The sequence below is a fragment of the Pseudophryne corroboree genome, chromosome 1 (assembly GCF_028390025.1).
Source record: "Pseudophryne corroboree isolate aPseCor3 chromosome 1, aPseCor3.hap2, whole genome shotgun sequence".
Classification (NCBI taxonomy): domain Eukaryota; kingdom Metazoa; phylum Chordata; class Amphibia; order Anura; family Myobatrachidae; genus Pseudophryne; species Pseudophryne corroboree.
The window spans coordinates 793843364-793865751 of NC_086444.1; the positions used below are offsets into that span (position 1 = coordinate 793843364).

The 22388-nt window shown below is 39.8% G+C and overlaps 2 pseudogenes; one reads left to right on the forward strand and one right to left on the reverse strand.

The window, feature by feature from the left end:
* Nucleotides 1-8256: 8256 nt before the first annotated feature.
* LOC134954585 (5S ribosomal RNA) lies at nucleotides 8257-8375 on the reverse strand (annotated as a pseudogene).
* Nucleotides 8376-9874: 1499 nt separating this feature from the next.
* Nucleotides 9875-9993, forward strand: LOC134954552 (5S ribosomal RNA; annotated as a pseudogene).
* The last annotated feature ends 12395 nt before the right edge of the window (nucleotides 9994-22388 follow it).

Genomic DNA, 22388 nt, shown 5'->3' on the forward strand with positions numbered 1-22388 from the left:
ATGCTTGCCTTGATAATACAAATTTTATTTTTATTTTTTAACATGGTACTTGCACTGACAACAGTTTTATTTTTATTTTACATGGTGCTTGAACACACAACACTGCATTATTTATTTATTTTTTTCAGAGCCCACAGTCCTACTTTCTCCCTCTGATCACTGCCACTGGTGTGTGATTTATTTATTTTTTGCAATTTGATGTGTCCTGTGTCCCTGATATGATATCCTTGTACATCATGCACTTGGTAAATTACAAACAAAAATGGTTTAGGTTAACATATCCTAAAACAAAGTGATTACTTATAACTGGTTTGAGGGTGAACCACTGTATAGAAGACATTGGGTATTCAAATGCAAGGGGGGAAGTAGAGTCTGAAGTATTTTTTTTTCAGGGATTTAGCTTGGACCATTAAATTGAGGCTTGAAGATAAAGAGAGAAACAGATCTTTGATACTTATCAGCAAATCAATATTTTGATCATGAGATTAGTGTTCAGAATCCCTGCCCAAAAATAAGATACTGTAATTGTTTCAGAGACAAAAATAAATAGTTTCAACAATAAATGGTTCTAGTTCCTTAGGATGTGTATCACAAAATGTAAATAATGGTGTTTTAATATTGGAAACATGAATATGGTTATAATAAGAAAATTATTTCTAAAGAATTAGTTATCATTAATTTTGTTGTGAAGATACATACCACGGGGAGATGTATCAATCATTAGAGACAGAGAAAGTGGAGAAGTTGCTAAAAAAAAAACAGGTCTGGATTAGGGGTGGGGCGACAGGGGCGGTCTTCCAGGGCGCCCCACACATCAGTTTTTAACTGTAGTTTCCCTCCTTTGGTGGCCACTATAACAATTAATTTAATAACAGTTAGAAGCTAATTGGTTGCTTCTCCACTTCATTCTCTCCAAGGAATATTTTACCAAGTATTTGGTAAAGATACAGGTGCTGTAATTGAGCTGGTTCTCTAAAGCGCTGTTGGATATGGTGATAGTCAGTCACCTCAAAACATAAACATATAAAAACACACAAACATATGGAAACCAACTGCGCTAATGCAAATGATCACAATGATATATTGACTGAAAAATTAATATCTGAATGTTTAATAAAATTCTTCTAAAAACAGTAATAGTCATATAAGTGCACACATACAATCACAGCTGTATAGGCCAATTCCTGACCAAAACATATACTTAAAATCAAGCCATATAAGCCAATCTCTGACTGTAGTAAATTTCTCTTAGGGCAGTCTCTGTACAAAAGCCACTAGTATACAACCACTGTCGGTTGTGATAAAATTAAGTCCTGCAGGACAAGCACAGTGTGGATTTTTGTGACATCCAATTTGAAGATCAATAATTACCAAGTCCCTTGTGGTCTTTATGCCGGGTATTCCACCTAGCGGGTATCCGGAGTGTCCTCCTTGCTCCAACGCAATAATACGGTGGTTCTCCCTTTATTAATATCCACAGAAGAGGAAAGGGACTGGAATCTTGCAGGATGTGCAGTAAGCAAAGTCCTGTAGAATTCTCAGCAGTGCATTAGTCAGAGATAAGGCTCCCTAATATTCAGATATTAATTTTTCAGTCAATATATGATTGTGATCATTTGCATTAGCGCAGTTGGTTTCCATTTGTTTGCATTCTCTCCAAGGCTTTATAAATCTCCCCCTATATGTCCTGAGATACTCTTTCACAATTCAATCACTCTATTAATTTGCCCATTGAGCAGTGCATAAATTGAAGAATAATCAGCTATATTGTTTAGTTTCTATTCCACTGTGGTTTCAATAGAAACAGCCACAAACAGAATATGCCATTGTTATAATTTAGAATCCTCCAGGGATCAAAGGGAAATTATGTTTAGACATCAAAAGCAACCTTTAATAAATTCTACCAATTTGACATGAAAAACAATTGACACTGGTTTCCAGCAACCAAATCCGCCACTTAGTAAATTTAGCCATTTGAATTGAAATAATGTATCTGAAATGGGAACCTAAGTTTGTTCAAAAATTGTTTCGTATAAGAACATAAACTATTTTCACTTCTAAGATATAGAAAACAAGAAACAATATCAGCAGATCAAATTTCTTTTGTTTTATAATGATGAGTAACAAGGGTAATAGAATCTGTTATCTGAGCTGGTACACCACAATATAACACCATAATTGTCTACAGTTCATCTAATGCCCAGTCTGCACAGACATGTTCTAAGAGATATTAATTTTCTAGAATTAAAAAATACAGTACCATATGCATTTTTAATAATGAAAAATATATTAAATAACATATTTGTCAATGCTTATCCATCTCATGAAGATTGTATACCCTGGAACTGAATCACCACGGTAAAAGAGGCAAGGCTACTATAGGCCAAAACCTTGGACCCTCTCTAGTAGTTATGGCTTCTGTCATAATAACCAAGGGGAAATTCTCTGGTCTGAGGAGACAAAGATTGAACTCTGTGGCGTGAATGCCAGGTGTCATTTTGGAGGAAACCAGGCACCGCTCATAACCAGGCCAATACCACCCCTACAGTGAAGCATGGTGGGGGCAGCATCATGCTGTGTGGATGTTTTTCAGCGGCAGAACTGGGAGACTAGTCTGGATAGAGGGAAAGATGAATGCAGCAATGTACAGAGACATCCTGGATGAAAACCTACTCCAGAGTGCTCTTGACCTCAGACTGGGGCGACGGTTCATCTTTCAGCAGGACAACAATCCGAAGCACACAGCCAAGGTATCAAAGGAGTGGTTCAGGACAAATCTCTGAATGTCCTTGAGTCGCCCAGACAGAGCCCAGAATTGAATCCGATTGAACATCTCTGGAGAGATCTGAAAATGGCTGTGCACCAACGTTTCCCATCCAACCTGATGGAGTTTGAGAGGTGCTGCAAAGAAGAATGGGCGAAACTGCAGCAAAGATAGGTGTACCAAGCTTGTGGCATCATATTCAAAAAGACTTTAGGCTATAATTGCTGTCAAAGGTGCATCAACAAAGTATTGAACAAAGGCTGTTAATACTTATATACATGTGATTTCTTAGGTTTTTTTATTTTTAATAAATTAGCAAAAATCTAAAAATTTATTTTACACTGATGTTCATGAAACGTAATATCTAATTTTAATCAACTTAAATAAAAGGCAAATTTTACAACATACAATCATTGAGTGTCCCAGAAAAAAAAGAGTTTCCTTGTAACTCTTGGATGCACCACCAACCTAGTAATTCTCCTGGATTGATGAATTGATATCATTATTTGGATTTTCTACTGTATATTGGTTTATGTTGGTGTGAAGTTCTGTGTGAAGTCTCTTCCTTTTGTATCCTAATAGAATTGTCACAAATTGGCTATTTAGACCCTCTTACCATATCTGGCACTGCTGATTTACTGGCTGGAGCATGTCTGCTGGCCAGTCATCTTAGGTATCCCATGTAACTGCGGTCCAACGCGGCAAGGGCATCCCCATCTTACCTGAAGTCATCTGAGACACATTCAGCTGTTTACAGCATCTGTACAAAGCACTTGACTTTCACATCCAATCATGTGCCCCTATTTAACTGCTCTCTGCCACCTATCCATTGCTATTACAACTATTCTTCTAAGTTTACTGGACCCCTCTGTGATAGAAGTGGTTCCCAGTTCCTGAGCTCCATCACCTGTGCCATTCACTTTCTAGTGTTTCACCAGAGTGCTTCTGTCCTATTGTATACAGCTTGTTCTGAGCATTCACAATTCCACAGCAAGAAGTTACCATTTGGTTATTCTTTTGTTATTAGCGCTCATGGGTGGTCATTCCGAGTTGTTCGCTCGCTGCCGATTTTTGCAGTGCAGCGATCAAGTGGAAAAACGGCAAAAATGCGCATGGTACGCAGCACGCATGCGCTAAGTACTTTCACACAAAACTTTGTAGATTTACACAAGTTCGAGCAACGTTTTTTAATCGCTTGAGTGATCGTAGTGTGATTGACAGGAAGTGGGTGTTTCTGGGCGGAAACTGCCCGTTTTCAGGGAGTGTGCTAATAAACGCAGGCGTGCCAGGTAAAAACGCAGGAGTGGCTGGCCGAATGCAGGGAGTGTTTGTGACATCCAACCAGGAACTAAACGGACTGAGTTGATCGCAGTCCCAGAGTAGGTCTGGAGCTACTCAGAAACTTCAGGGAATTATTTAGTAGCAGTTCTGGTAATCTTTCGTTCGCTATTCTGCTAACCTAAGATACACTTGGAGAGGGCGGCGGCCTAGCGTTTGCAATGCTGCTAAAAGCAGCTAGCGAGCGAACAACTCGGAATGAGGGCCATGGTAAACCAGTGTGCTGTCTGCCTCCTGCAGCTATACCTGTGCATTTACTATACATAGCCTTCTGCATGCAGTCTCCTTTACCACATGAAATCCATGTTCAGAGCGCCTACTGACTGTCTCAAGTTTTACAGATGACATTGCAGACACACATATCCTAATGTGTTAAAAATGAATCTGTCCTATATTCATAGCACTTATATAGACTAGGGGGATCAGTATGAAAAACTGGCTGGGATACCGGCCGTCTGTATACCGACAGCGGGATCCCGGACACCGGTATGCCGGCAGAGGGGCGAGCGCTAGAAAGCCCCTTGCGGGCTTGCTGTGCTCGCCAGGTTATATTCTCTCTCTATAGGTGTCATGGACCCCCATAGAAGGAGAAAAGCCTGTGGAGTCGGGATTCCACCACTAGTTGGGATTCCGGTGTCGGCACTGTGACATCCGATATCCCGACTGGCACTATTGTAACCACATGCCGGAATAGGTTGTTACCACAGCTAAGTAGCATACTTGGTTAAGCCTGGATTTACTCTCTTCTACTATATTCCATATATGTGATACTGAATGAGGATGATTATCATTCACCCTCCTAGTTTCATTCATTCCAATGTAAACCATTCCTGCCCTGCAGCCACAATTCCAAGTACACTGTAAACTAGTGGTATGCGGTGGGGAGAGGTAGGTGAGGCCGAGCCTTTCCTGTCATACTAATATATATGAAAGAGTTTTGACTACAGTATATGAAAAATAGAAAGAATATATTAGAAATATCTTCTTTGTATTATTCTAATCATTTTTATTGTCAAAACTCTGGAATAAAAAAGTCTATGACAAGTGAGGCAGTGCCTCCCCTGCCTATCTTTTCTGCATATCTCTGTTCAAAACTCACCAAATTTCCAGTAGTATATACTGCTGTACCTATGTACAGTATAATGCCTGCATGAACCCTTAGGCTCATATATTGTGTATATATCTGCCTCTGGTAATAGCCAGTACCTCCTCAGCCATTTACCTCACCGCATGTTCCCATAAAGCACTGTTTACATTATGGGATGCCTACTGTAAACCAGTGCTGCAGTATGTAATCTCTCACAAACATGGCCCTCCTTCCTCATGTTCTACCCTTAGCACTATCCAGGCCAAACTGTACTTGTTGTCTCTTGTCTCCAAGTCTCAATCAGCCAGTCTGATACAGAGCTCGTCTTACTCCAGAGGAACGCCAGAGGAGACACAGGGAGAAGCTATACTTGTATTGTGGAGATTCGGGGCATCTGGTGGCCTCCTGCACTCTCTGTTCAGGAAACTAGCTCTCCTCACCGGCCAAAGAGACACCAGGTTAGGAGTGTTAAGCCAGTTTCCAAAACAATCATGGAGGTTTATCTTGAATTACCGCAAAGTCAAAAAAGTTTCTTGTCTCATAGATTCCGGAGCCACTGGAAACTTTATCATAGCAGATTTGGAGAAACAACTTCAGATTCCAGTATCGAGCCTTTCATGTCCTATCACATTATCTGCAGTGGATGGGGGCTGAATTTCTTGTGGTATAATCACTCATCAGACTCTCCCAGTTCATTTGCGCGTAGGCGTAGAGAGTTAAATAATTTTTTAGTTATTCCCAGAGCATCACATGAAATAGTTCCCATGGCTGCATAGACATAGTCCCAGAATGGACTGTCAGAAGATGCAAGTTGCATCTTGGGGAGATTATTGCTTTTCTTAATGTATTACAAGTGTAAAACCACTTAATAAAGTTCAAGTAGCAGAATCACTCTGAGTTCCTTTTCAGTATGCCTCCTTCATGAATGTTTTCAGTAGCAGTGTGCTGAATTATTACCTCCGCATCGGTCTTGGGATTGTCCAATTGACTTGTTGCCAGGGAAAACTCTGCCTAGGGGAAGTACTTACCCATTGTCAATTCCCAAGACTCAAGCCATGTCTGAGTACATTCAGGAAAATCTAGACAAGGGGTTCATTCATCCATCCTCATCACCAGCTGGAGCCAGATTCTTCTTTGTACAGAAAAAGGATGGAGGGTTACGGCCCTGTATTGATTACAGGGGATTGACTAAAATCACCATCAAGAACCGTTATCCCCTTCATTTGATTACCAAGTTATTTGATCGAGCTAAAGGAGCTATGATCTTTACCAAATTGAATTTTAGAGGTGCATACAATTTCATTCAAATTCGATCTGGAGATGAGTGGAAGATGGCCTTTTTACACCACCGAGATGGCCACTTTGAATACCCTGTGATGCACTTTGGACTGAGTAACGCTCCAGCGGTATTTCAAAATTTTGTAAATCAGATATTTAGAGATTTACTCAACCATTCAGTGGTGGTTTGTTTGGATGACATCTTAATTTTTTTCTTCCAATACCCAAGAACACCGTCGTCATGTCCAAGAAGTACTTTGACAGTTGCGAAGGCACCATCTCTACTGTAAACTGGAGAAATGCATTTTTGAACAACCACCCATGCCTTTTCTTGGGTATATAATTTCTGGCTCTAGTTTGGAGATGGACCCCAGGAAAGTTCAAGCAATCTTAGACTGGTCACAGCCAACTTCCCTCAGAGTGATTCAGCGCTTTCTAGGGTTCCCAAATTACTACAGGAAATTCATTAAAGGCTTTTATACATTAGAAGCACCTATAACTGCCCCTACAGTTATAGGAGCAAACCCTAATCAATGGACTCCAGCTGCGCAATCTGCCTTTCAATTTCTTAAACAAGTTTTTGTTAAGGCCCCATTGTTAAGACAACCAGATATGAATAGAGCTTTTTTCTTAGAAGTTGATGCCTCCTCTGAAGCAGTAGGATTGGTTTTGTTGCAGAAGTTTGAGGATAACCAACTCCATCCATGTGGGTTCTTCTCGAAAAAATTTCTCCCTGCCAAGCAGAATGACTCTATAGGTGAGCAAGAACTACTGGCAATCAAGCTAGCTTTGGAAGAGTGGCGGTATCTTCTAGAAGGAACTAAATTTCCGATTACGATATTTACGGATCATAAGAACCTAATTTTCCTGAAAATTTCCAATGTCTTAGGGGGTAATTCATACCTGATCACGCGCTAGCTGTTTTTTGCAGCCCTGCGTTCGCATAGTCGCCGCCCACTGGGAAGTTTATTTTAGCTGTTCAAGTGTGCGATCGCATGTGCAGTGGAGCAGTACAAAAAAACTTTGTGCAGTTTCTGAGTTCCCCAGGACTTACAGAAAGACAACGGGCGATCTGGCACAGGGTTTATTTAAGTATAATAATTTATAAATTCGAGAGAAAAGGACCAAAATTGGACAGTGTGTTACCCTTATTAATAGGGAGAAAAAAAACGTATATTACCGTTTTTTCTATGGTATGCTGTCCTGGTTGGTGGTGCACCCAGAGCCAGAAAGTACGCAGACTTGCAATGGGAGAGAACAGAAGGCTCTTGTGTGGGCACACTCTTGAGAGAAAAAGTTGATAATGTATGAAAATTTAGAGAATGCTTAAGACATAACTTTTATTAACAATATTAAAACAAAATTGCCCTTCCCAAAGATCTATGAAGAAAATAAAGATTTGAGAAAATGTTAAAATTGTTCTGGTCTCTTTATTTCAAAGAGTATTTGGGAAGGTTGTAGACATTGGATTGTCATACCCCCATTTCCCCTGACCAGTACAGAGTTTCTGTATTAATGGAAGCGGGGGTTGGTCAAAACACAGTTTTTATAAGGAAAGTCCAAATAATTAAACTATGAATAACTAGAATGGTAATCAGCGGTCACCACTCTAGGGATTATACACCTGAATTACATATAAATACCATATTTACAGGCAGAATTATAGGCATCATATTACAGTCAAAAAACTGTTAATATTGTAAACACTGTGATGGAGAAATACGGAATAGAGTTAGTGGTGATACTGTTGTTGGTGTTTAATGTCACATGAAGGAGGAAGTTAATTCCTGCTCTACAACACCAGGTATTCGCAGGCAGTCACCTTTCCTGATACTAACCCGGCCCAACGCTGTTTAGCTTCCAAGATCGGATGAGATCGGGCGCTGACAGCGTTGTATGGTAGTAGAGATTTATGTGTACACCAATGAGAGTGCACCTATATAAGAAATAAGAAATTGGAAGAAACAGAGAGGAGATGGAGAATAAGAAAAAAGTTGGTGAAAATATGTGGATCTGCTTTCCACGTTAGACCCGGTTCAAAAGTTCCCACTGTTGTGGTACAATGTTCCGGGAATCATGAATGAGAGTCCACGAAATTAGTGAATAAAGAATGTGATAACCAGTTAATTAGATAACAATTTGGATATAATAGGCTAATAGCTTTAGCAGGATAATAAAAAGATTTTGCTGCTACACAAAATATAATTACTGAGGACTGGATCTTCCAATAGTAATGGGAAAAATTCCCTGGTGTCTCACCCTTAGATACTGGTGTAATTGAAAATCTTATTATAACATACACATGAAAATCTTAATTAAAAGAGGGTATGCCCCTTAACAAGGTGAGGAATATATGATATAATGTGAACAAGTTCTCACAGTATTAGGTAGAATACAATTAAAGGCACCATATGTCAATTGTAAGATATAGGTGATATGGGGCTTTGTAAGTGAATTACACAAAGCAGGGTATATGACCATCTGAAGAAAAAAACATGAAAAAAACATGAAAAAATCATCCCAATATGGAAAGAAAAAAATGCAGCAAAAATGTCAGTGTTTACAAGAAGAGAAATAAATCTATAATAATATTGATGCCAATTAATCTATCGGTATATATATATGTAGGAGATAAAAATTAATAATGATGACGCTGTCCTGGCCTCAGTTAAGAAAGAAACTGAGAATTTGGCTCATATTATGGAGAAGCCCCTTAACAACAAAATCACACTGAAAAATAACAAGTGTAATAAGGGAAAGAAAATAATATAAATCTCCCTAAATAGAATGTTGCTATCTGTGGCATAGGTCCACAAGATAGAGGGGGCTTACGAATCTCCAATCAACCAGAAAGCCAGGGAAGCCGAACAGGTGTTTAGGATAATGCCACTGTGGGACTGTGTGGACGGAGCCCCCCGCAGAAAACGCGTTTCACCCTTAGGGCTTGTTCACTTCCGGGTTCCGTGCGGTCCGGTGGGGGAGCAGGTTTTTAAAGCAGCTGGAAGGTGCAATTAGCCAATGAGGACGTGTGAACGACCAGTGAATTACCGCTGGAGTCCGCGGTTGCTAGGTGATGTAATTGCGGAGGTAAGAACGAGAGGCGGAGACCTGATAGGTGGATGAGGTCTCGCGAGATTAGAGGCGCCATGTTGGTTGAGGGAATAGAGATTAGAGCTAAGGGCAGGCCCCGGAAATCAAGGGCATTACTTAGTAATGATTGCTATAAGAAGGTGGATGCATAATACCTTATATAGGTGCATAAAAAGGATTACTGTGAGAACGTGGATGCATAAGACCTAAGTATAGATAATTAATAATGGACCTGTAAGGTAAGGACCATCTCCTCTCTGTTTCTTCCAATTTCTTATTTCTTATATAGGTGCAGTCTCATTGGTGTACACATAAATCTCTACTACCATACCATGCTGTCAGCGCCCGATCTCGTCCGATCTTGGAAGCTAAACAGCGTTGGGCTGGGTTAGTATCAGGAAAGGTGACTGCCTGCGAATACCTGGTGTTGTAGAGCAGGAATTAACTTCTTCCTTCATGTGACATTAAACATCAACAGCAGTATCACCACTAACTCTATTCCGTATTTCTCCATCACAGTGTTTACATTATTAACAGTTTTTTTACTGTAATATGATGCCTACAATTCTGCCTGTAAATATGGTATTTATATGTTATTCAGGTGTATAATCCCTAGAGTGGTGACCGCTGATTACCATTCTAGTTATTCATAGTTTAATTATTTGGACTTTCCTTATAAAACTGTGTTTTGACCAACCCCCGCTTCCATTAATACAGAAACCCTGTATTGGTCAGGGGAAATGGGGGTATGACAATCCAATGTCTACAACCTTTCCAAATACTCTTTGAAATAAAGAGACCAGAACAATTTTAACATTTTCTCAAATCTTTATTTTCTTCATAGATCTTTGGGAAGTGCAATTTTGTTTTAATATTGTTAATAAAAGTTATGTCTTAAGCATTCTCTAAATTTTCATACATTATCAACTTTTTCTCTCAAGAGTGTGCCCACACAAGAGCCTTCTGTTCTCTCCCATTGCAAGTCTGCGTACTTTCTGGCTCTGGGTGCACCACCAACCAGGACAGCATACCATAGAAAAAACAGTAATATACGTTTTTTTCTCCCTGTTAATAAGGGTAACATACTGTCCAATTTTAGTCCTTTTCTCTCGAATTTATAAATTATTATACTTAAATAAACCCTGTGCCAGATCGCCCGTTGTCTTTCTGCAAGTACTCTATACTGTTGAAAAAACAGTCTCTGATTGGTTGGCACGGTCTCTATTCTTATTTCGAATTTATCAATTCTTCCCTTCCCAGATCCTGTTTTAGCAGCTTCAACCCTGCTTCATCAGTCTATACTTCACCCTATACAACATAAGGTCATTAATATGACCACATTTTCACTTAAAGCGGAGTTAACGAAACGCCAAAATCTGGAAAATTTTGGGGATCTCTTCTCTGAAACATTTGAAGAATCGTCTTGTAATTCAGATTGGAGGACTACTTTCTCTAGATTACAAAACAGTTTGCATAGAAGAACTCGTCTATCGTGGGACATCACCACACTAGAAAACTACATTAAACACAAGATTGTGCCCCGGGGACTGAGACCAAAAGTATTCCCTTCTTTTCCACTTGCTACTGAGAACCTGAAGACGGAGTTGGAGGCAGCACTTCTGAAGTGCTCCTGCGAATTGTTGCATCTTTTGGTCAAACATGACACACTACTCATAGATCAAGTGGAAAAAGAAATAGATGAACTGGGTAAAAACTTGGAAACTTGGGAAAAGGACATATCTTTTCAGACAGCTTTTGAAAAACACAAAAAAGAATTAAAGCTATATGAACAGACAATAGTGGATCGTAAGCTAAATAAATTTATTAGGGACAAACGGGACTTTGCACGTGGAGATATTTTCAGGTGGAATCCTATACCCCCTAACAGGAATCGCAAACAGAGGGAAGATCCCACTTTCTCCGAATTTGAATCCTCCAATAGTTTAGACTCAGCCAGTGAGACCTTTGAAAATACCAAATATAACCAGGAAGAGGTTGAAGAATTTTCCCAACGTTTTTTAGGCCAGGGTTCAAAACCAAGAGGTCGGATCAGAAATCAAGGAAAACCAGGCGAGGGGGAAGGGGGAAAGAAGAAACGACAGACGCAACCCAGATTGGGACACATCAAGGACCGCTCGATACCCTGCTCGTCAGAGGAAAACATTGCGGTAGTTCATGAGAATTCTTCCTTACTACAGGTCATTAATCTGTCCAAAAGATCTCTCTCCCCTGTCCACATGGAGGTACTAGCCAAAGGTCTTTCCTTTTCGCCCTCTAGATCTTTTAACAGATTGTCCTGGGAGAAAGATCTGAGACTGTTTGGAAAGAAGCTTCTTCTTAAAAAAAAATTTGTCAAGCAACAACTGAGACAAGAGAGCACCTGTAGTGCAGAATTGTCCACTGATGATCTTCAAGCTATCCAAGTCCTAGAGGAACTTCAAACTGAATCTAATATGGAAGAAAACACCTCCTGTCGACCCAAATGTAAACCCAAATCTTCATTCTTTCCTCCAGATAATACCAGCCCAGAAATGAAGGTCTTTTTGAACAGAGTGTCAAAAGAATTTGATGATATCTACGTCCAAACTAAAACTGGCCATCAACACCTTCCCAGGAATCTCAAATTTAAAGAGAGACAAGCCTTACGTGAAATGGAAACCTGGCGTGATATAATTGTAAAACCATCGGATAGAGGTGGCAATATTGTTCTTTGGCCACAACAAATGTATATCACTGAAGCACACAGATAGCTATTCAATCCTTTGTGTTATAAGAAGCTTCTGAATGATTCAACTACAAAGTTTTTGAAAGCTTACACCTCTTTGATACAAGAAGCTGCTGCATAAGGCACTATCACCAAACAAGAAGCAGCATATCTCACTGTCCAAAATCCTAAAACTCCTACGTTCTATCTTTTGCCCAAGATTCACAAAAATGCTGACCAGCCACCTGGCAGACCAATAATGTCAGGTAACGGTGGGATTTTGGAGCAACCCAGTCGATTTCTGAACCTACATCTACGTGAATTTGTTCTGGAATTACCATCATACTTACAGGATACGGCTGATTTATTGCAGAAAGTCCATGATATTCATTTTGAGAATGATTTCCTCCTAGTGCAGGCCTGGCCAACCTGTGGCTCTCCAGCTGTTGTAAAACTACAAGTCCCATCATGCTTTGCCACAGTTTTTCTATTAGGGAATGCTAAAACTCTGGCAGGGCATGCTGGGATGTGTAGTTTCACGACATCTGGAGAGCCACAGGTTGGCCAGGCCTGTCCTAGTGACTCTAGATGTAGAGGCGCTCTACACCAGTATTAATCATCATCAAGGCCTGACAGCAGCTAAATTCTTTCTGGATCAAACTGGCACCAATGATTTTTCCGATTTTCTTTTACAGTTGCTCAATTTTTTCTCTCTAAAAATTATTTTGTCTTTCAAGACCAATTTTTCCTACAAATCAGGGGAACCGCAATGGGTGCGGCATGTGCACCCACATATGCGAACCTTTTTTTGGGGTGGTGGGAGCACTTTTATGTTTTCAATACCTCCAATGAAAAATACACCACACATGTAACATTATGGTTGAGGTACATCGACGATGTATTCATAATCTGGAATGGTGACAGAGGTCTGCTCATGGACTTTATTCAGATTCTCAATACGAATGATCTCAACATTACCTTGACACATCTCATCAGCTCTGAAATGGTACCATTCCTAGACCTCAATATCTACAAATCTAACGCAGGTTTTTTGGAAACTGAATTATACCGCAAGGAGACTGCAACTAACAGTCTCCTTCACCAAACAAGCTCACATTTTCCCCCCACTATTGAAAACATCCCGAAAGGGGAATACTTGTGTTTGAGACACAATTGCTCGGAGGACCAAATCTTCAAAATCAAGAGTTTGGAACTTACTAATTGCCTCTTAGCCAGAGGCTATAGCAAACGCTCACTCAAACGTGCATATACAGCCACTGCAGTAACTAAGAAGGAAAATCTGATTTTTGGGAAGAAAACCAAAGACACGGAGCAGGATGATATTATTCGATTCATTGGCACTTTCTGTCCTGAGAATGCTGAAAGGAGCCATAACCAAACATCTTCCCATTCTGCAACTGGATCCTGACCTAGCACCTTTCTTCAATTCTTCATTACAAATGAGCTGGCATAGATCTAGAAATATGAAAGATCAGCTAGTGCGCAGCCACCTGGTTACTTCTATTTCTAAAAAAACATCTATCACTGGTTCTTTTCCTTGTGGACAATGTAAATCATGCACACAGATCCTGCAAACCAATACTGTCATTGACAGATATGGCCAGTCTATCACTTTACAACATTTTTTCAACTGCAATACTCAGGCGGTGATCTATTGCATAACCTGTGGGTGCAATCTCAAATATATTGGTATGACCACACGTAAATTCAAAGAGAGAGTGATGGAACATCTAGGAAACATCCGCAATGCCTCCAGAGATCTGGCACGGATGAAACAGCTCACGTCAGTTGCCAGGCATTTTCATTTTCATCACAAAGGATCTGTTAAAGAATTTAAGACCTTTGGCCTGGATCGTGTTCATCTGGGCATACGAGGAGGGGACATAACCAAAGAGCTCTATAAAAAAGAGAGCGAGTGGATTTTTCGCCTGAACAGTTTGAAGCCTTTTGGTCTAAATGAAACTATAAATTATGGAGCTTTCCTGTGATTCTTCTTCATTCCCTTATATACACCTATTTCAGTCCCTATAACAGTATGATGTAATTTATGGAGTTTTCCTGTGATTCCTGGGATTCTTCTTCATTCCCTTATATACATCTATTTCAGTCCCTGTAACATTATAATGTAAACTATGTAGTTCTCCTGTGATTCTTCTTCATTGCCTCAAATACACTTAATTCAGTCCCTGTAACAGTATGATTTCCATTTATCCTTGAATTTTAATATAAATTTTTATAATGCTCCCCCATTTTTCGCTCTACAGTCTTTAAGTCACCCCTACACCTTTTCCTTTCCCCTCCCTTCCCCCCTTTTTTCTTCCAAATCACTTTCATATCCCCTTCTATATATCTAGGCCTATCCCCCACATATTTCCCCTCTGTCCTACTTGTCCATCCTTCATTTCGCCCACCAGACCCTACCGTCCTGTTCTTTACCCATTTATGCTGTCTTTTCCCTCCTCTTTCATGTTTTTTCCTCTTTTCTTTCCCCTCATTTTCCTTTCCCCTTCCTCACTCCCCTCTCACTTTCTATTTCCTGTTGCATCCAATGATCTCATCTATACTTGTCTCTTGTTTACATCCTCTCCACTATCCTTATTTCCCAGTTTTCACTCCTTCTTTTCTTCTTCTTACCTCCCACTAGCTTGCACCCCTTTCCCCTCACATTTCCTTCACACACCAGCCTTTCAATCAATTTACCTAATTCATGTAACACAGTTATACAATTACATCCTACACGCCTTCACTTTTTCCCACACTTTAGTTTCACTTAATAATCATTTTACTCCTATGATTGTACATAATTCTTTATTTTTTTATCCCTTTACTGTTAATTTTCTCCATTCTTCACAGTTCTCACATATCATTTAATCCTGATTCTCACATATTTTTCACAACCACTACACGTACATTTTCATTAATGTCACTTCATTGGTCAACACAGGTTTAACCCATTCATTTATTTCCATATATCATCCCTTCCTCTTTTCTACATAATTGTTACATATATTGCATTCTTGCTATAACAAAAAAAAAATAATTTTTTTTCATTTATTTAGTTTCCAGGACACTGCCTAATTATACCGTTCACTTATATGAACATAATTTTAATTTATATTTTTTTAATTCTTTTTACCCTTTTCAGTTTGCACATTTCACATCTTCATTTATTCACTAACCTTATCCCTATATTTATTTTCCCCTATTTATCTAACCTCAAACAATTTTACACTTCACACACTTTCATCCTCTTTCACATTCGGTTCTAATTTTCAGCATTATTCCCCATTCCACCTTGTCTCTGCATATTCCCTAATGCATTTTTTATTCCCCTATTAACACTTTTTCCTTATTGATTTTAGCTAATTTTTTACCATGTCTCTATCCTTTATATTCATAATAATTTCATAGTCCCCACACCTATATATTATTAACACCATGAGGTTCAAACCCAATTTACTCATTTATATATATCATTTTTTCCTTTCTTACATAGATCAGTTATATATAGTTCATTTGCCTACAACTTTTCCCTTTTTTTCCCTTAACCAATATGGCGTTATCTGCCCCTAGGGACATTTATTATTTTTTCATCCCGGCCAATTATTACGTTTATATACCTCATCTCCTTACAGGTCCATTATTAATTATCTATACCTAGGTCTTATGCATCCACGTTCTCACAGTAATACTTTTTTATGCACCTATATAAGGTATTATGCATCCACCTTCTTATAGCAATCATTACTAAGTAATGCCCTTGATTTCCGGGGCCTGCCCTTAGCTCTAATCTCTATTCCCTCAACCAACATGGCGCCTCTAATCTCGCGAGACCTCGTCTACCTATCAGGTCTCTGCCTCTCGTTCTTACCTCCACAATTACATCACCTAGCAACCGCGGACTCCAGCGGTAATTCACTGGTCGTTCACACGTCCTCATTGGCTAATTGCACCTTCCAGCTGCTTTAAAAACCTGCTCCCCCACCGGACCACACGGAACCCGGAAGTGAACAAGCCCTAAGGGTGAAACGCGTTTTCTGCGGGGGGCTCCGTCCACACAGTCCCACAGTGGCATTATCCTAAACACCTGTTCAGATTCCCTGGCTTTCTGGTTGATTGGAGATTCGTAAGCCCCCTCTATCTTGTGGACCTATGCCACAGATAGCAACATTCTGTTTAGGGAGAATTATATTATTTTCTTTCCCTTATTACACTTGTTATTTTTCAGTGTGATTTTGTTGTTAAGGGGCTTCTCCATAATATGAGCCAAATTCTCAGTTTCTTTCTTAACTGAGGCCAGGACAGCATCATCATTATTAATTTTTATCTCCTACATATACATATATATATATATATATATATATATATATATATATATATAGATAGATTAATTGGCATCAATATTATTATAGATTTATTTCTCTTCTTGTAAACACTGAGCAGGAATGAACTTCCTCCTTCATGTGACATTAAACACCAACAGCAGTATCACCACTAACTCTATTCCGTATTTCTCCATCACAGTGTTTACAATATTAACAGTTTTTTGACTGTAATATGATGCCTACAATTCTGCCTGTAAATATGGTATTTATATGTAATTCAGGTGTATAATCCCTACAGTGGTGACCACTGATTACCATTCTAGTTATTCATAGTTTAATTATTTGGACTTTCCTTATAAAAACTGTGTTTTGACCAACCCCCGGTTCCATTAATACAGAAACTCTGTACTGGTCAGGGGAAATGGGGGTATGACAATCCAATGTCTACAACCTTTCCAAATACTCTTTGAAGTAAAGAGACCAGAACAATTTTAACATTTTCTCAAATCTTTATTTTCTTCATAGATCTTTGGGAAGAGCAATTTTGTTTTAATATTGTTAATAAAAGTTATGTCTTAAGCATTCTCTAAATTTTCATACATTATCAACTTTTTCTCTCAAGAGTGCACCCACACAAGAGCATTCTGTTCTCTCCCTTTGCAAGTTCCCCAGGACTTACTCAGCCACTGCGATCACTTCAGCCTGTCCGGGGCCGGAGTTGACGTCAGACACCCGCCCTGCCAATGCTTGGACACACCTGCATTTTTCCAGCCACTCCCTGAAAACGGTCAGTTGCCACCCACAAACACCTTCTTCCTGTCAATCTCCTTTAGATTGGCTGTGCGAATGGAGTCTTCAAAAAACCCATCGCACAGCAACTATCCGCTTTGTACCGGTGCATACGCATGCGCAGTTCTGACCTGATCGCAGCGGTGCAAAAAATGCTAGCGAGCTATCAGGTCTGAATTACCCCCTTAGTCCTTGACTGGCTAGTTGGGCCATGTTCTTCTCTTGCTTCAACTTCTCACTCTCATTCCGGCCGGGTACAGAGAATCAGATGGCAGACTTTCCCGCTCATTTCCCTTGGCAGATGTGGTGGATTCTACTCTACAACAGCCAGTTTTGGAACCAAAGGTGTTTGCTGTCACAAATATACAACCTTCCCCATGGAAGATCTTTGTACCTTGGTCTTTATGTAAAAACTTCTCACTCAGGCTCATTCAATCTGATTCTATCAGCATGCCGGAATTCATAAGACCCTGGAATTCCTCTGATGCACCTACTGGTGGCCATCCTTAAATTCTGACCTTTATTTCTTCATGTGTAAAATGTGCACAACATAAAGTGTACCGTCTGCATCCCGCAGGAGAGCTGCTACCATTACCTGCTCCCCAATGGCCTTGGACCCATCTATCGATGAATTTTATAACAGACTTACCATCTTCAAAAGTATATACCACCATATGGGTGGTAATCGACCGCTTTTCCAAAATGGCTCATTTTGTGCCACTTAAGGGCTTACCGTCAGCTTCTGAATAAGCTCATCTATTTATCTCTGAAATTTTTAAGCTCCATGTTCTTCCAACTGAAACAGTCTCAGACAGAGGCAAACAGTTTATAGAAAAATTCTGGAGAGCTCTTTGTGCAGCTTTGCAAGTTCAACTGAAGTTTTCAATAGCCTACCATCCATAAACCAATGGAAGTACTGAGAGAGTGAATCAAGACTTGGAAACATTTCTTTGGATGCATCTCTCTTCCTCGCAGGAAGACTGGGTTGAATATTTACCTTGGGCATAATAACTCATATCACTCCTCAACTGGTCACATTCCCTGCTACACTGTTTATGGTCAACATCCTCAGGTTCCCAAAGTCCAAAGCATATCAACTTTGGATCTTCCCGCTGTGACAGAGTCCCTAAAATGGTTCTCCAAGATTTGGAGGGAGGTTCATTGAAGTCTACAGAAATCTTCCCTTTGCTGCAAACATTGGGCAGACAGGAAGAGAAGAGTGTTACCTAGACTCGAAATTGGAGATCAAGTTTGGCTTTCTACTTGCAATCTGAGACTTCAGGTCCCCTCCATGAAATTTGCGCATCAATTTATTGGTCCTTTTCCTTTGGAACCTACAGACTCAAACTACCTCCATATCTTAAAGTTTCTTCTTCGCTTCATAATTCTTTGTTGAAACCATTGTTCTTAAATAAATTCTGTAATATTCTTCTATATCCGCCAAGAGTGATCACAGATCAAAGAGTGTTAAAGAAGATCCTGGACTCTCATATTTGCTTTGGTCATCTCCAGTATCTATTCGACTGGAAAGGTTATGGTCCCAAAGAACGATCCTGGGAAAACTCTTCAGACGCGCATGCACCAGCCTTGATTTGCAAGTTCCATGATGAAAACCTGGATAAACCTAGATGGTGTCCAGAGGCCACCCTAAAAAGGGGGTAGTTTCATGGACCAGTGATGCAGGCCCTGGGGAGTCCAGGATTTACTGATCCGATAGATGTGGCGGGGCCCTTCCAGGAGCGGGGCGGGCTTCTGGCGGTGGGTGTTGTGCAGGCTGGTGAGGGCTGCTGGTGCTGGACTCAGGTCTAGGCTGGTTGCAGGAGGTCAGTGGCACCAGCTTGTAGGCACTGGCATCTTGGATGGAGGTCATGTGACTACAGCAGTCAATCAGGCAGTGCTGGAGCTCTGAGCTGCAGTGAGCCAATGAGTGTTAACCAGCAGGTATTTAACTGGTGATTTTTAGCTTCAGGTTGCCATTGCAGTGTCTCACTTCACACAGCTACTGTGTGGCTTCTTCACTGCGCTCTGCAGTCGCACATACGTAGCATCCTGCATAAACTATTCCTTATCCTGAGTCTAGGAAGGTTCCCGCATTGCAGTCTCAGTCCACCTAGCCTATCCTCATCTTACCTGAGCTCCTACTCCAGGACATTACCTGTAACACTGGATAATACTTGTGTTCCTCGTTAAAATAAACCTATTGGAAGGACTCTAATCCATCTGGCCCGACTCTTATTTAAAGAAACAGCACAGTCAGTCCCACAAGCACACAAACCAGGTCCACAACCCACTTTGAATTTGACAGCATTTTACAGTAATGCTATGAATAATTCCTGTACGGAGCAGCATACACTATGTGGTACCTTCATAATAAAAGATAATAATGATGATTAGGTCGAGCATTATGACAGCACTTGCTAGAGTACAGAACTAAGTCACCTGCAGTGCTATTATGTAACATCAAGACAAGCTTATAAAAATAAGCTAGAAATAAGAAAAATGGCAACAAATACATTGGTTACAGACTCTATTTTATCAATATTTATATTGTAGGGGAGTCATCTTTCAGTCAGGTAATAATTTAATTGAGCATGTTTCTATCAATGGCTGTAAGCTTTCAGCTTTTTCTGGTATAATTTTGGCACTGTGCATCAAACAGCGATAGGTGACTATTACAGCTTCTTCTTTTTAGGCTCTCTGATGTTTGGCAGTATGCCTGACAGCTTTTGTTCCAAGTTATCAGCAGAGATGATTTTTTTCTAACCCCAAGATCAGAACAAAAAACCTTCCAGAGAATAAGCCATCAGGATGTCCAGGGAGTCCAGCCAAAACAACTGGGTAAAGCCAAAATAATAATGCAAAAATACAGCAATATCCATCTAATGGTCAAACAAATCTTTATCATTTCTCAGGTGCCTCTCTATGTGCTTAACATGTGTCACACTTTGGTAAATTCACGTGTGTTGTATAAATATATTTTGTGATTTATTTATTTTTATTGAATATACTTGAAATGGTAGCTTTGTTCTCCTAAATTATGTGATTTTTATAGATACATATTGTACTTTAAGTTATATATCATTTTATTTATTTTTAAAATACAGTTGACAGTTGTGGAATTATTAGTAGCTGCCTATTTAGATGTGTTTACAATCAGCTTTCCTAAGACCCTCATCTACTAGTTACAATAGATACTTAGATCCCTATGCCAAAAAATAGCTTTAGTTAACCCCAGAATATCCCATATGCCCTTAGATGCCACATGAACCCCAAAATTACTATCCAGCATTCACACGTAATTCATAAAAGCTGATCCCACAGTTGAAACGCAGCAGGAAATATAGAAAGAATAACACAGGGGTAATGTGCTGGGGGAGGCTAAACCCATGAAGAAGCTTGGGTTCATAGGTCAATATTCACCGGAGCGCTAGCAGGCCAAAGGTCACTTGTTCCCCATCAGTGATTTAAACAGTAACCATTAATGTATGGAATAATTTATCATTTGGTCCACCAACTTCAATTGTGTAATATGCTATCCTAAATATCAGGACAAAAGGTAGACATTTTTAGTTGAGGGAGCACCTCTATGTATTACAATTAATTGAGCCAATGAAGAAGGTAATTTCCACTGGCCACAGCTGGTAGTGGAAGAAGGAAGAAAATCAGCTGAAAATAGGTTAGGGTAAGTAATACTGTGAGAACACCTTTAGAAACTAACCCAGGTCAATGTATTCAAAGCTGAGATACAAAGTACAGTATACTGTAACAAAATCAGACAACGGGAAACAAGGAAACCATTATAGAAAATAATCCTAGTGGTACAATGAATAATGTTGAAGTGCCACTAGTACTATACTAGTTGGCATATCTGAAAGAGTTATTAATATAAGTCATACATATAGTCAACAGTTTAGTAGCTTATCCAATGAAAGGTATTTCAGATAAAGTTGTGTTTGTGAGGTTTATATCCAGCACACAACCTTCCTGTCAGCAAATACATTGACAGTCAGCCTCCAATAGGGCACAAAAACTTTCCCCTTGTTGAAGTTTTACATATACATGCATTTTTTAATGGTTTTTAGGAGCTACTGTGTTTTTTATCATGTAAAATGTATTATGGGAATAAAGCGTTTATTGTTCTTAAGAAATGCGTTACTCTTTAACTATATTTGCTTAGGTGTTATTAGAGACGCCAAATCATTTATGTGGCCCTCATTCCGAGTTGATCGGTCGCAAGGCGAATTTAGCAGAGTTACACACGCTAAGCCTACGCCTACTGGGAGTGTATCTTAGCATCTTAAAATTGCGACCGATGTATTCGCAATATTGCGATCACAAACTACTTAGCAGTTTTAGAGTAGCTCCACACTTACTCTGCCAGTGCGATCAGTTCAGTGCTTGTCGTTCCTGGTTTGACGTCACAAACACACCCAGCGTTCGCCCAACCACTCCCCCGTTTCTCCGGCCACTCCTGCGTTTTTTCCGGAAACGGTAGCGTTTTCAGCCACACGCCCATAAAACGCCGTGTTTCCGCCCAGTAACACCCATTTCCTGTCAATCACATTACGATCGCCGGAGCGAGGAAAAAGCCGTGAGTAAAAATACTATCTTCATAGCAAAGATACTTGGCGCAGTCGCAGTGCGAATATTGCGCATGCGCACTATGCGGAATTTCACTGCGATGCGATGAAAAATACCGAGCGAACGACTCGGAATGAGGGCCTATGTTTTCATTTAATTTGTGTTTATTATGCTTTCTTTTTGAAAGCAGATGATATGGTACAGTTAAATTACATCCCAACGATATTAGGCAAGTTTCAGTGCCAATAATTTATCCAGCTGGCAACTGTTCTATATTTAGTAGACGTGAGTGAAAAAAACAGATGTGAGAGAACATGGATTATGTTTAGTTTGATTTCCAGCAGAATGCAACAGATCCACATAATATACTTTTTGTTTTATTCTGCTTCTGAATCTATGGAAGATCTTCTG